The sequence below is a fragment of the Podarcis melisellensis genome (genome assembly GCF_964234715.1).
Source record: "Podarcis melisellensis genome assembly, chromosome: 5".
Taxonomy (NCBI): domain Eukaryota; kingdom Metazoa; phylum Chordata; class Lepidosauria; order Squamata; family Lacertidae; genus Podarcis; species Podarcis melisellensis.
Genome location: NC_138537.1, coordinates 14,010,507 through 14,024,308, shown reverse-complemented (window position 1 = coordinate 14,024,308; position 13,802 = coordinate 14,010,507). Strand labels below are relative to the sequence as shown.

Here is a 13,802-nt window from a genome sequence, read left to right as displayed (position 1 = left end):
CTGCTGCTGTGCAAGCGCGCCCCTTGCGCGCGCGCGCTCCGCACACAGCTGCGAGGCTGTTCGGCGCGCGTAGCGGCGTGTTCCCGTGAGCGCGCGCGCGCCTGAGCGTGCCCGCGCCTCCCTCTTATGTCTACAGGTAGCAGCAGCGGCGGCGGCGGCAGCAGCAGCAGCGGAAGGGGGGCGAAAAAGGCAACTGAACTGCAGGAGCCTTTGCTCGAATTTGGAAAGCGGCTGATGCTCCCTTTGCCTACGGATGTACAGCCTTCTGTCTCCTTCGTGATCCCGTCTCCTTGGGCCACTGTGTGCTGCTCTTCCCTGATCCCCCTTCTCCCTCCATCCCTCTCTCCTTCCTTCCTTTTAATTTTTTTTAAAAATAATAATAGTAATAATATTTTTTTAATCACCCTTGGGGATTTTGCATGATATCTATCTATAGATACAGAGCTGCAATTCCCCTCCTTGCAAGTGACTTTTCTCTCTGCAAATAATTTTGGAAATTAATTTCCTCTCTCCCGACGTGTTTCTACGTTTGGCTTGCCAAGTTTGTAGCGAGACACGTCTTCTGAAATTCTCCTTTCTCCCGCTCCTTTTTTTGGGGGGGGTGGGGTGAGTGGGGAGGGGGGCGTTGGTGTAGGATCGGTCGCAGCGACAGCCCCTCGCTGGATGTAGAAAGGCACAGATTTGGCGATTTTCCTCTTTTCTCCTTCCTCCAAATTCCCTTCTTCTCGCCACCCTACCTCTCCTGGACGCCTCTCCCCTCTCCTCTCCTCAAGACATTTGGAATCCTCTAGGGAGCTAATGGATACTAAGGAATCGGCTTGGCACATTCTTCCGTCGAGTCCCTTTCTAGAAGAGGAGCATTAAAGACATGCACGTTGCTTGCTCCCCCCTTGTTTTTTTCTTTTCCTAAAACAAGACCCAGCCTTCAACTTAGCTTCCTCTTCTTCTCCAAGTATTTATGATTGCAGATCAGGTACAAAAGGAGGAGTAGTTTGATAAGGTAAGGCATCTATTTCTGTCCTTTCCAAGACGCCAGCATGTTATCTATCTGGGCTTTCCAATAACTTGCCTCTTTCTCCCCATCGCTTTCCCCAGAAGGGGTTCATTTCTCTCTCCGCCGTCCCCCCCCACCTCAGGTCCAAGTCTCTCCTATGCTTCCCCCGCAAAATATATCTGAATTGTCTTTGTGTGCGCTCTAGTATTAAATCTGATTAACCGTCCACCCCTCCTCCAATATTATAAGAGTTTATGTCTGCTCCAGGCATGTTTTGTCTGTATGGGAGAGCTGGATTTCAAACACACATGCCAGTATCTTCTGATTAAATGAACAGCTCCCACCCCCCCAATCTCTCCCCTTTTTGGGGTATACTTCCTCTTCTTCCACAGCAGTCTGCATTAACACAGCATACATAAGCAGCAGGCAAAAGCTGGCCTTTATTATTTATGTGCCTAGGAGAAACTTGACAAGTGGAACTAAAAAGTCTTTATATATCAAGGTATTTGCTGCAGCTCTTATAAATAAAGCCCATTTAATTCGAGGGAGTCGGCACCATCAGTTAAGAATAGGGTGGAGGAGACGGCTTGATCCGTGTAGAAGTGGAGGGGGGGCATTTATTGATTAAGGCTTTGGTTGTACGTTTGGGGCTCTGTTCATATTTGCCCTTAGCGGAGAAAAAGCCCATAATCTTTGCTTCAAAAAGCCAGAAGCAGTGGGATTTTGGGGGGGAATGGGCTAGTTTTCCAGTAACACTCTCCCCAAACATTTTCTTCTCCCTGTGCTTTTAAATGCATGAATTCTTGACCTGTCCTCTCCTGTGGTTCTCAGCCTCTGGCTGCAATCTCTGTGATATACTTCACCTAGGCTTGACTCCTTAGTGACCAGCTTCTTAAATAAGTGGCTCTATGTTTGGGAAGGATAGAGAAAAGTCTTTTTAGGGGGGCGAGACAGAGGTGCATTGGCAGAGGAGCGTGCAGTTGTGGGGGGCAAGGAGGAAGCCCCACGGAGGGTGTGTGTGAGAGACACCCCCACGCAACACGCTGGAGAAGCGTTAGTGAGAATCACAAGGGTGCTAGTGCATCTGAATCTTCTGTGCCTGGTGCTTGCTAGTTATTGGCAGCTGAAGAATGACTGGGAGCAGCAGCCAGGAAACAGAGGAAGGAAAGAGGATGTGGAAAGACAGTGGAATCAGGCAAATGAACTGAAGGGGAGGAGGGTTGGGAAGGGAGATTGGGAAACATAAGATGCTTGCACTGAGAACGTTTGCAAGCTTTCTGGCCACACAAGGTTCTTCCATAGGCATTGCTGTTCGGTGTGAGTTAAGCGCAGTAGCTTATCAGTCACCAGGAGTCAGAGAGACGGGTGGTGATGGGTGTGCATGTGCATTTGTGCATGAGTGTTCAAACGCTGGCTACAGAGAGGCGCTGATAGATTATAAAGCATCCCCTTGGAACAACTGCCTTCACTTCAGTTCATCTCCTTTGCAGGATCTGGCACCAACCCAACCTGGCCTTCTCTTCTTCATCATCATAACATGTCTGTTATTTCCCTTATAGTTATTCTCCCCTCCTGGGTGATTTCCTTCCACGTTACTTTCTTGGGGCGATTCTCATCCGCTCTGCTGAAACATGCTCTGTAGAGGTCTTTCTCCTGTTTTACGAGGGGCAGGAAGTGGTGTAAAGAAAAGGATGGTGGGAAACACCTGGCTGGAATTTATTTGCATTACAAAGAATCATTTGAATTGCAATTAAGTCTCCCTGGGATATAACCATATGCAATGAAGCTGTTAGAGCTGAGGCAAGGGGAAGGTGACATAAAAGAAATTAGGCTTGGCCTCTCAGCGATATAGATCCTTGGTCTCCATCAGTGAGCTCTCTGGGCCATATTTTATATCCCAGGTTCATACTTGGGAAAGAGCAAGGCTTTCAGCAAGCAGCTAATTGCAGAAATATTCTGCTTTTTATGGGATTTAATGGTCCTTTTTTGTCTTAAAATAAAATCTCCCTGTGCTAATAAAGCAGTCTGTATCTATCACAAATTACTTGTGCTCCTCTAAGGAGAAATGTTAACCTTTTTTTAAATGCATCCATTTCCAAAATAATTAATTGCTGTGAACAATTGCTAAAAGGGTTTTTGGTAATAAAGGTGTCGTCAAGAAATGCTGGGTGGCATTTGACCATAGATCTTTTGCTATGTTTTTTTTTTAAATAAAAAACCCATCAATATGAAATACCAAGCGATTCTTTGCCACCTGACAGCCACAGGGAACTGAGGGCACATCTGATGAGAAGATCATGGGTGATTAGGGACAGGGGTGATGGGATGGGTCCATTCACCAAAAGGGCACCCAAAAATTCACATTGTTCTTGGTTCAGACAAAGAGCTAAGACAGCACAGGGGCTGATTTAGTGACTTGCACAAAACCCAAGTGGGCAACACGGTTTGGACCATCCGATCCCATGTTTTGATTAAAAGGGAAGGAGGGGGGGGGGAGTGAAATGTTGTAGTAAGTCGGCTGCTTCTGGCGTTAGCCTTTGCAATCCTCTTAAATAAACGCAGGGACTGTGGCATTCAGTTTTTCAGCAGAATATATTTAATGCTCCTGCAGCACTGGAGGAAGTGGTGATGGAGAAGAAGCATATATATATATTCCTTCCAGTCCATCCCTGCTGCCTTTATTTTCATGCTTTCTTTATTAATGGGATTTGCTGGAGTTTGTCTCCCCTCCTCTTTTTCTTCCTTTTTTAATCCACCATTTACATTTAGGATGAATAACAGAAAGAAATGTTTTTTTAAAAGCCCCTCTTCCGACGAATCACAGAAGCCCCCAGCCGCTGAAGCCTCTCATCCCCAACCCCCCCCCAAAAAACAGAAGAAAAGAGCCCACAAAAAGATTTTATGCTTACCTAACTTCCCCCCACAAGCCCCTTGTTCCCTTTCGTTGCCTCTTCTGAAACACTTCTGCAGCTGATACTAGAGACAACGTTTGTGTATCTGATTGCCTCTGATCATTTGTTTTAAATATATCGCCCCACGTTTCAGCTGGAGTTCCATTTAACAGTATTGACAAATCATTCATTGTAGGAAAACATCATTAGAAACATAGGCTCTATTCATCATGTGAGCTCTCTTTCTCTGGGCCGCCGAGTATTGAATATAATTAATCAATGAAACTAATTTCTTAACTAGAGAATTACCTTGTAGCTTTGCTGCGAAATGTTTATGTGGCTTCTGAGCATCCCTTGGAGGGCTTCTTCCCGGGGCCGGGGGCTACTGCACTGAACGGGCAGGAATGATTCTGCCTGGCTTGCAGCATTCAAGACTGCTTACTCTAGCATGGACTCCCATCCACTGAACAGTGAGAAGGGAAGTCCCTGGTTCAAGTCTTGTCTTTGGCGTGAAGCAGCTGAGAAGCTTTAGGAAACCCACCTTCTCCTAGGTGTTCATCTGAACGTTCTGTGACATTCTATTATGCGAGTAGACATAGATGGTTTCTCAACGCCTGGGGTTATTGTGGGCTGGATCAGTCCAAAGGCCCATCTAATCCAGCATCCTGCTCTCACACTGGCCTACCAGATGCCTATGGGAATCCTGCAAACAGGACCAGCGCACAGAAGTGCCGTCCCCACTTTTGCATCCCAGCAGCTGCAGCAGTGGGTGGTGGGGTGGGGTTGTGGCACGTACCTGACCTCCCAGAAGTGGAGATGCCTCTCCTCCCCAGGAGGGAGAGTGGGAAAGGCAAGGCAGGAGGGAGGTCAGCACTGTGCAAACACACTGGCAGAACCAACTCTTGCTAGCGTGTTTGCACAACACCAACCTTTCCGCCTTGCCTTTCCCACTCTCCCTCCTAGTAAGCAGTGGTGACCCAACTGCTGGGAGGTCAAGTAAGTGCTATAGCTCAACCCTACAGTCCACTACTGGGCAACTGGTATTCAGAGGCATAGTGCTTCCGATGTTGGAAGCAGTTGCACCCAATGCTCAGCATTGATCCTAAGTAAGAAGAATCCTTAGTCCCCCCCCCCATTCCTTCAACTTTGGATACCTTGTTTTGTTTAACACATGCTTTCTCTTCCACATAAGATGATAAATGCAAAGCTATGATCTATAAATCTGTGTTTATTCATGCCATATGAACACTTTGATTCAGCTGCTTAGTGGATGGTTGTATAGGGCAGGTGTTCCTCCGAGCCAGATGACCCAGTTCTTTGCCTGGGTTGCCTCCCCTGAAATCTACCCCTTGTCAATGTGTCATGGATTGTATTGCTGCTGTAGGTTTCTATGGTGAAAAGTGTTGGAATCTTGGAAGCCAAGACCCAAGTTTGGGGCAAGCACCCTTGGGTGAGATAACCCCAGCAGAGATTTAACACCACAGTACAAGCAGCAAAGAAAGATGTGTAAAACCTTCCAGTGAGTCCCTAAAATGCCCTCTTTTAAAAGCTCTTTCCAAGTGATCTCACTTCCCTAGCATAGACACAGAACAAATGTTTTTAGTAAGTCAACAATGGACTCCTTTCAAAACTCTTCAAATGTCAGATTCAGGTGCTTTTCTATACAGCAGTCAGAAAAGATGCTGCTTAATTACAAAAGGTAAAAGTTACTAAACTATTGGTGGAGAAAAATATTTGTTTCAGATTCCATTCTGGTCTGAAACAAAAAGAGGCTGGTTAAAGCCATGTGCTGGAGTGACCAGCTTAGAGCTCCTTGCATGCTGAAATCCACTTGGAGAGTGAGATATAACCTCACTTGGAGGTTATAAGCCTTGATCAGGGCCATCTTACCCATAGGTGCTAGGGGTGTGGGGCACCCGGGCACCGGGCTCTCAGGGGCTCCTGGTCGAGAGTCAGGGGCCCGAGAGTTGAGTCCGGGGAAAAGCCTGCCCGTCAGTCAGAGTGCCACAGTGGGCTCTTCTGCACTGCGAGTTTGGGGGCGACCAAGCCAGCGAGACACTGAGGTGGCCAGTTGGCTTTGCCCTCCTGCACGCCTAAGATTGGGCAACCTTGGGGGGGGGGTCTTTGCACCCCGGCACCGCATATGCTTAAGACAGCCCTGGGCTTGGTGACCCATTTTCTCTCAAGGTGGAAAGTGATGACATGCTAAGCCTGGCAGGACAGCTTACTCTATGGTTTAACCCTTTCATGAACTAATTTGGATTCAAACATGGTAGAGTTATGTGAGGCTGGAGAGAATCACACTTCTCAGCACAGAGTGTTTGTAATTTGTGGGTGGTAACTATCTCCACCCTGAGATGGATGGATGCCAACCAGTAACCCCTCACATAGACTACTGCAATGTCTTGTGCATGGGGCTGCCTCTAAAAATGGTCCAGAAACTACAGTTGGTTCAAAATAGAACCCCCAGGGTATTGTGACTGGATATTTTCATCATGTTATGACAGTGCTTTTCCAGCTGCACTCACTCTGAGTTGGTATCGGGACCCAATTTAAAGTGCTGCATTTAATCTATAGAACTCTAAAATGCCTTAGGTTTATCTCCCTGCATATGTCTGCATGAATCTTAAGATCCTTCTTAATAGGCACAGAACTGAGATAGGTGACCACTAAGGAGAGGGATAGCCTTTTTGGTAGTGGCACCGCAGCTATGGAATGCTTCTCTTAAGAGAGACTCACTTGGTGCCTTCTTTGTGGTCTTACCAGCACCGGACAAAGTCCTTTTCTATCACATTGGCTTTTAAATTGTGTTTTAAGTCTCAAATTATTTTATACTGTCACTGAAACAAATATGGTTTGTTTTTTGCAGTTGTCTATTATTTCTGCCGATATTATGATAGATATGAACGATGGTTTTGTTGGCAGCCACCCAGGGAATACTTACTGATAAGTTGAATAAATAAATAACGAATAACACCTGTTTTAAAGATAGAGAACAAGGAGAGTGACTTGTCTTCCAGTGGGAAATGTGGGAAGTCATGATGAAGAGCTCAAAAACACAAGCACAGAGTAGATCATGGAGGAAAATGAGCTGAGCAGAACTTCTCTATCACCAGCCATCCAGTGTAATTTGCCCTGTTCATCATCCATTTTCTTTTCCACTCCAATTCTGTCTATAAGCCACAGCCAGGCTCCTCTTCACCACAGCGCAGACCTAGTGTGGAGAGACATGTATGCACACCTAGCAGGCCTGAGCAAGATAAACATTCTAAAAGATAAAGAAAACCCATGGGTTTGGCTCAGGATTAGTTTATGAAGGACAGGGTGATTGAAATGTAGAGAAGTTGACCTGAATTAATGTATTCCTGACAGATACTTGTGCTCAGCTGCTGTTTGAAGACCTCCAAGGACAGAGGTTTCCATTTCCAGCCTAAGTGTCTTCTGAACCGCTCCTAGGATATCCATCATATAGGCTTGATTTATGATAGGGAGGGACTATAGCTCAGCGGTAGAGCATCTGCTTTGCATTCATAAGGTCCCTGGTTCAATCCCTGACATCTCCAGGTAGGGTTGGGAGTCAACCCTCCCAGAAAACCTGCCAGTGAGTGAGGACAATACTGAGCTAGATGAATCAGTGGTCTGACTCTGCGCAAGGCAGCCTCTTGTAGTCCATACTGTTGACTCAGCAATCAACATGGAAGAAGAAGAAGAGGAGTTTGGATTTGATATCCTGCTTTATCACTACCCGAAGGAGTCTCAAAGCGGCTAACATTCTCCTTTCCCTTCCTCCCCCACAACAAACACTCTGTGAGGTGAGTGAGGCTGAGAGACTTCAGAGAAGTGTGACTAGCCCAAGGTCACCCAACACCTGCATGTGGAGGAGCGGAGACGCAAACCCGGTTCACCAGATTACGCGTCTACCACTCTTAACCACTACATCACACTGGTGTAAGAGAGCAAGCGTTCTCTTAGGTAGGAGGGAAGGAAAGTTAGCAGTGGATTCAAATGCCCACTCCACATTTTCTGCCCCATTCTTGGGAGAAGAGTTTGGAGCATGAGTGGGGGGTTGGGAGAGAACTCAAAATAAATTTCAGAGAGCAGGGGCTTAGCAGAGTGGAAAAAACAGAGGAGAAGAAAAGTCAGAAATAGCCTCTCCCCCTGCGGTTCCTAACAAGCCCCCATCTCCTAAAAGTTCATTAAGAATTGTCCTCTCCCAAAACTACGTGGCAATTGTTGGTTCCCCTTTTGCCCCTTCCTCCTTGAATGCGGGCAGGGGAAGGTACTTCCAAAAACATGTGGATCAAGGCCACTGAAAACAGTGTCTGATAGTAAAGGAATAATGATATCAGCAGGAATAATGATATCAGCAGGGTACTGTTAGCAGAACTGCTTTGTTTCATTTGCAAGTACTCTCTCCCTTTTAAATACAACCGACTCAGCTGCCTTTGAAACAATTGGTCTTGTCTGTGTGCTGCCACAAAATCTTTCAGGTTCCTGTGCCCATGAATGCGGCAATAACAGAGGAGATCCTTAAACGGCAGTGAATTGCAGGCAAACGCTAGGGTTCAGGAGGTCAACTAAGTCATTCATTATTGCACCGGGAACATTGCTGATCTAGGTGTATGGTAAATTAAATCTCATAAGGGTAACTTCTGGTAGAGGTAGGATACAGCTCCCCCGTTTGCTCTGTAGAATGGGAAAGAATGCTACCCTATGCCGGCACACCTTGTCTCCCTCCCCTTTGAGCCAATGCCGTTCACAAGCACATATTGCAACCTCCCCTGGTTCTTCAGACTTAGGCAAGCAACAAATCCAGGAGTCTTACTGAGCCCTTTGATGGGCAGTTTACATTGTTGGGGTGGGGACTTTACCATGGGGACCTGATTTAAGTCAAAAGAAAATTTGCCTACAATTATTCCTAGTCCTGCATAGAAGAAGAGATGCTTCTGTCCATTCATCCCCAGTAGGGCATGAGCACCTTCTGTCTGAGCTTCTCAAAAGGCCTTCATCATTGGTTCAGAGTTAGGTGGGTCAATCTACACTCCATTACAGTGGTGCCTCAGGTTACATATGCTTCAGGTTACATACGCTTCAGGTTACAGACTCCGCTAACCCAGAAATAGTGCTTCAGGTTAAGAACTTTGCTTCAGGATGAGAACAGAAATCGTGCTCTGGCGGTGCGACGGCAGCAGGAGGCCCCATTAGCTAAAGTGGTGCTTCAGGTTAAGAACAGTTTCAGGTTAAGAACGGACCTCTGGAACGAATTAAGTACTTAAGCCGAGGTACCACTGTATTTGAATGGACTGCTTTTTTGTGTTGGATTTGATCACTGGAGCCATAAAGACTTAGTCCAGTGGTTTTCAGATGGCTCCTTGGAAGATTAGGTTGCTGAAGAAATCAGTAATGACGGACAATTGTTTGAATACAGTGTGGAGTTGCATTCAGCAGTGCACTCTCAGTTCCTGTGTGGGAACGAAAATGCCTAAGAAGTATGACCTGTTCCTATATTTACAGGCGGTAATCATTTTGTGCAGCAGTTCTGTTCCTGGCCCGCATGCGCGTTGGTGGAACATGCATAAGCCCACTCCTCCCCATTGCACCCCATTCGGCCCCTTCCGGGTCCAAAAAGACCAGTGCATCAGTGGTCATGTGTCAATTGGACGTCCACAAAATGGTCAACACCTGTATTGAGCCTGTGCCTAGGAAATGACCCAAGATCCTTGGCAGATCTGATGGACTCATTGGCAGAAAATAGGTATGGGATGGGTTCCCTGAGGGTAGGAAGTCACAAAACACCCAGAGTTGGGTCTTTCATACCTAAAGGAGAAGGCAGTGTGGCCTCTTATGGCCTGTTGCAGCCTTAGGTTTGTGCAGATGCATGATATTGTATCCAACTGAGTCATACTTAGAGTAGCCCCATGGACTCAAGCTAGTCTGTACTTTTTAGAAGCTTTTCAGGAACTTCTACTTTGGTTTGGTTTGCAGCGATCGTGTTTGAGCCTTAATGCTGTTTACACTTATTGCAATGCCTTTGATTTAGGGTTGCAAACTTCAGTCAATTAATCGGTTAGGTTAAATGATATTCTATATATATCCTATAAAGTAGTTATGAAAGCTACAGATGACAGGCATCATATTAGCATTCCCTTTCTTTCTCTTGCAGGAGGGCATGGCACATCTGAGATTGCTTTTTGATGTCCGTAGCAGGCACAAAATATGCTCCCCCCCCAACCCCAACCCATTTTAACAGTCTGGAAAAACATGGGGATTTTAATTAATTGATCAATCAATTAAAACTCACATGAGTGATTTATTTAATCAGGTGGCAGTCCTACATTTGCATTATATTTTATACCAAAAGCTTTTGCTTACATGCCTTAACATTTACATTATCAGAGAAAAATTAGCTCTACGCTGAAACAAATGGAAATGAAAAAGCTGATATATTTCTAGTAGCCTGCAAATAAATGTGGAGTTGGGACCAAGGGGTCAAATGTTGTTTTGCCACAAAGGGCAAATTGTTAAAGCATCCCTCTAAGTGCTAGCAGATCTTGAATTGATTGTACTCTCCAATCGATAAAGAAACTCAAGAGACCGGTGCATCTGGTCTGGACCCAGGATGCACTGTTGGCCTGACCCAAGGTACAATTATTCTAGTAACTGAGCTGATGGATTTGCAAAACCTGAGAATGGATTTGTTTCTTCTTGGTATATTTAATCCACGTTGCTTAGTATCCTATCACCATGAATAGCCTGTACTGGAAGAACATTAGCAGTGGGGTAGGATGATAGAATATTCCACTACACACCACACAGCTGAGTTTCTAACAGTCTGCACCAGCCTTTCTCAACCTGGAGTCCCCAGATGTTATTGTAATATTTAAACAGTTTTCCTGTCCACGTCAAGTTTATCGTTATTATACCCATAATGCAGAAGGATGGAGCTGTGGCTTAGAGAATGTGGGTTATGCTAGCCTTGCAAAGTAACCTGATGTTGTTATACCGAGTTTGCTGGAGGGCAGGGCGAGTGAGAGTAGTGTATGACAACCATGGAGTTGGGGACTTGATTTTCTTGGTGTGTGGTTAGGGAAAATGCAGTGCAGATAGGGTGTGTGAAATTTATTGTACCAGCAGTGTGATTAATTAAAGTATGGATGAGTAAAAGGGACTCAGGAAAAGAACAGGAGGTTCAGAAGCAAGTGGGAATATGTTGTCTAGATTCCTAATAGATAGCAAGTACATCCATTGAGAAACCCTGGAGAGGTAGACAGGAATACAAGTTTGTCAGAGGCCAGGTCTACCTAGGTCCTCCCACTCATTCACTGGACCTACTAGAAATAATGGACCTGCTCTCTGATACAAGTTATGTTTGTTTGTTTGGAATATTTACTCCCCATTGCCTACGGCACTAGGAAGATTCCTGCAGATGCTCGTGTTGACAATTTCAGGTACAGACTGTACACAGTTTTCATGCCTTTATTTATTTTAAAGCATTTCTAGACTGCTTAATATTTTAAATACTCCTAAGCGACAGAAATAAGACAAAAATGACAAAACCTTATTGCAAGTGTGGCTACATCATTGATTTGTATAAAAGCACCACAATGCTGGCAGTTTTGTCTTAGATCCTGGATTTTCAAGTATGTTTTTAAAAAATGAAACACCAGCCCCAATGAGCAATTATGGTTTTCCATCACAGCCAGTAAGCATCTCAACCAGGCCATGGGTTTGTGAAAGTATCCTCAGATCAGTAAGTTGAGGTGGGGGTGAGAGTGACAATACAGTGTACATTCTCTCCTGTGGTTAAGGATGTGTACACATGATGTTTTGCTTTCGAATCTATGGAGATGTCAGAGCTGCCTCTAGGTCCCAGCTCACAGAGGACCAACGCTAGTCAGTAATAATGTACAAAAGTCTTTATTGAAGTTCAGTTTCCATTTCCAAGCCACAGCGTGCAGCTCTACGTCTTAGAACCTAGATCGGCGAAGCTCCGTCTGAGTCTCCACCCCCTGTACACCAGTTTAAGACTCTAGCCTTACTCCACCTCTTCCGTTGCTCTTTCCTCCTCTGGGTCCTTCTGCCCCCCGGGGTCTCCTCCTTTCTGGACTCTTCTGACGCTGACCCCCTGACTCTTGTCCCTCCTTTCGGCGGGCTTTAGGACCTGGCTCCCTATCCGGGCTACCTGCTGTGCCGCTCGCCTGTACATTTGAACTTGGCGCGCGCCCAGCCTCCAACTTTCCTCTTGACCGTTTCCGCGCTCTCCGATGGAGGCATGGTCAATCCTGACTCATCTCCTCCCGCTGGTGGTGAGCAGCCTGATCCCGATATCTGGGACTCCTCCCCCCCACTGCGCTCTGGTGCGGAAGCTGGTCCTGATTTCCAATTGCTGCTCTCTGAGTCCCCTCTGGCCCCTTCTTCCTGGGGTGTCCCCCTAGGCACCCCCCTTGCTCTGACCATGGGCGCCCCCTTCTGTGAATCTTCCGATTCGCTGGAAAGACTCAGGGACCTCGGCCCACTGTCATCGCTTACGCTCCCTTCGGATTCCTCCCCCTCGCTCTCCATTTCCTCCCTTTCCTGTGCCTCTGCTCCTGAGCCCCTGACAGGAGACGAAGTACTTATCCACCCCCCCCCCCGGTAGTCCACACACTAGGGCTGCCATATTTTAGAAAGTGAAAATCCGGACAGAAAAGTTCAGCTTTTTAAGGCAAAGTTCTTGAGTTTTTTTTTTTTTTTTTGCAAAATTGCAAGAAATAGAGGTTTCAGAGCTTTCCTCACCCCCAGAAATCACCCAAATCTGGATTTCCCCAGACATTAAAGGGAATCCCAGACATGTCCGGGAAATTCCGGATGTATGGCAACCCTATCACACACAATCTAGATCTATTGCATTTTATTTATTTTTTGCTTCTGCAAAGCACTTTTTGAGAAACTGGTTTCATTCTGAATAGAAAAGCCCACTGGAGATTACCCCACTGTGTGTCAGTTTGAAAACAGATGAAAGCAGCGTGTTTGTTTGAAAACAGGTGATGGCAATTGGGGTGTGTATGTGTGTGTTGTGAGTAAATGTACACCAGGATGGCGATCCTTCTTCATTTACTTGAGACATGTTCAGGGAGGAAAAGGCGTGGTAATCTAATCAAGCAGGGAGATTTCAAATGCGTATCAAGTGACTGCATTCAGCCTAGTGGACATCAGAATCTGGATGGGAAGCAGAATTTTGACAAAGAGCACAAACTATTCTGGATTAAGGAAACCCTACATTTTTGTGCGACATATGGGTTAGTGTGTACGCAGCCTACTCCGTGTGCCGGTGCTGACTGGAATGCAGGCACAGTAGCCAATCGGCACCCTGAATGGGGCAAGAAGTGATGAGGAATAGCCCAGCAAACTGGGTCTCTCGTCTGAAAGGAGAAACAAGTAGGACTGTTTACAGAAATCAGTGAACCGATTGCAACTGCATCAGTTTGCTTATGAATAGATATACTTTTGTTGGGACGCGGGTGGCACTGTGGGTTAAACCACAGAGCCTAGGACTTGCCAATCAGAAGGTTGGCGGTTTGAATCCCACGACGGGGTGAGCTCCCGTTGCTCGGTGCCTGATCCTGCCAACCTAGCAGTTCGAAAGCACACATCAAAGTGCAAGTAGATAAATAGGTACCACTCCAGCGGGAAGGTAAACAGTGTTTCCGTGCACTGATCTGGTTCGCCAGAAGCGGCTTAGTCATGCTGGCCACATGACCCGGAAGCTGTACGCCGGCTCCCTCGGCCAATAAAGCGAGATGAGCGCCACAACCCCAGAGTCGGTCACGACTGGACCTAATGTTCAGGGGTCCCTTTACCTTTACCTTACATATACTTTCAAAGGCAGGGTGGGGGTAGGGGTGGGGAAGAGTGTACTGTTATGAGTTTGGGAGCAG

At 46.3% G+C, this 13,802-nt stretch overlaps 1 protein-coding gene across 1 annotated transcript in view; it reads left to right on the top strand.

The window, feature by feature from the left end:
- Nucleotides 1-397: 397 nt before the first annotated feature.
- NLGN1 (neuroligin 1) overlaps nucleotides 398-13,802 on the top strand; it is a 652,944-nt gene continuing 639,539 nt past the window's right edge. The window contains exon 1 of the mRNA XM_081910897.1: nucleotides 398-1,000. The gene's annotated coding sequence lies outside the window, so the exon portion shown is untranslated. The remainder of the gene's footprint in view (nucleotides 1,001-13,802) is intronic.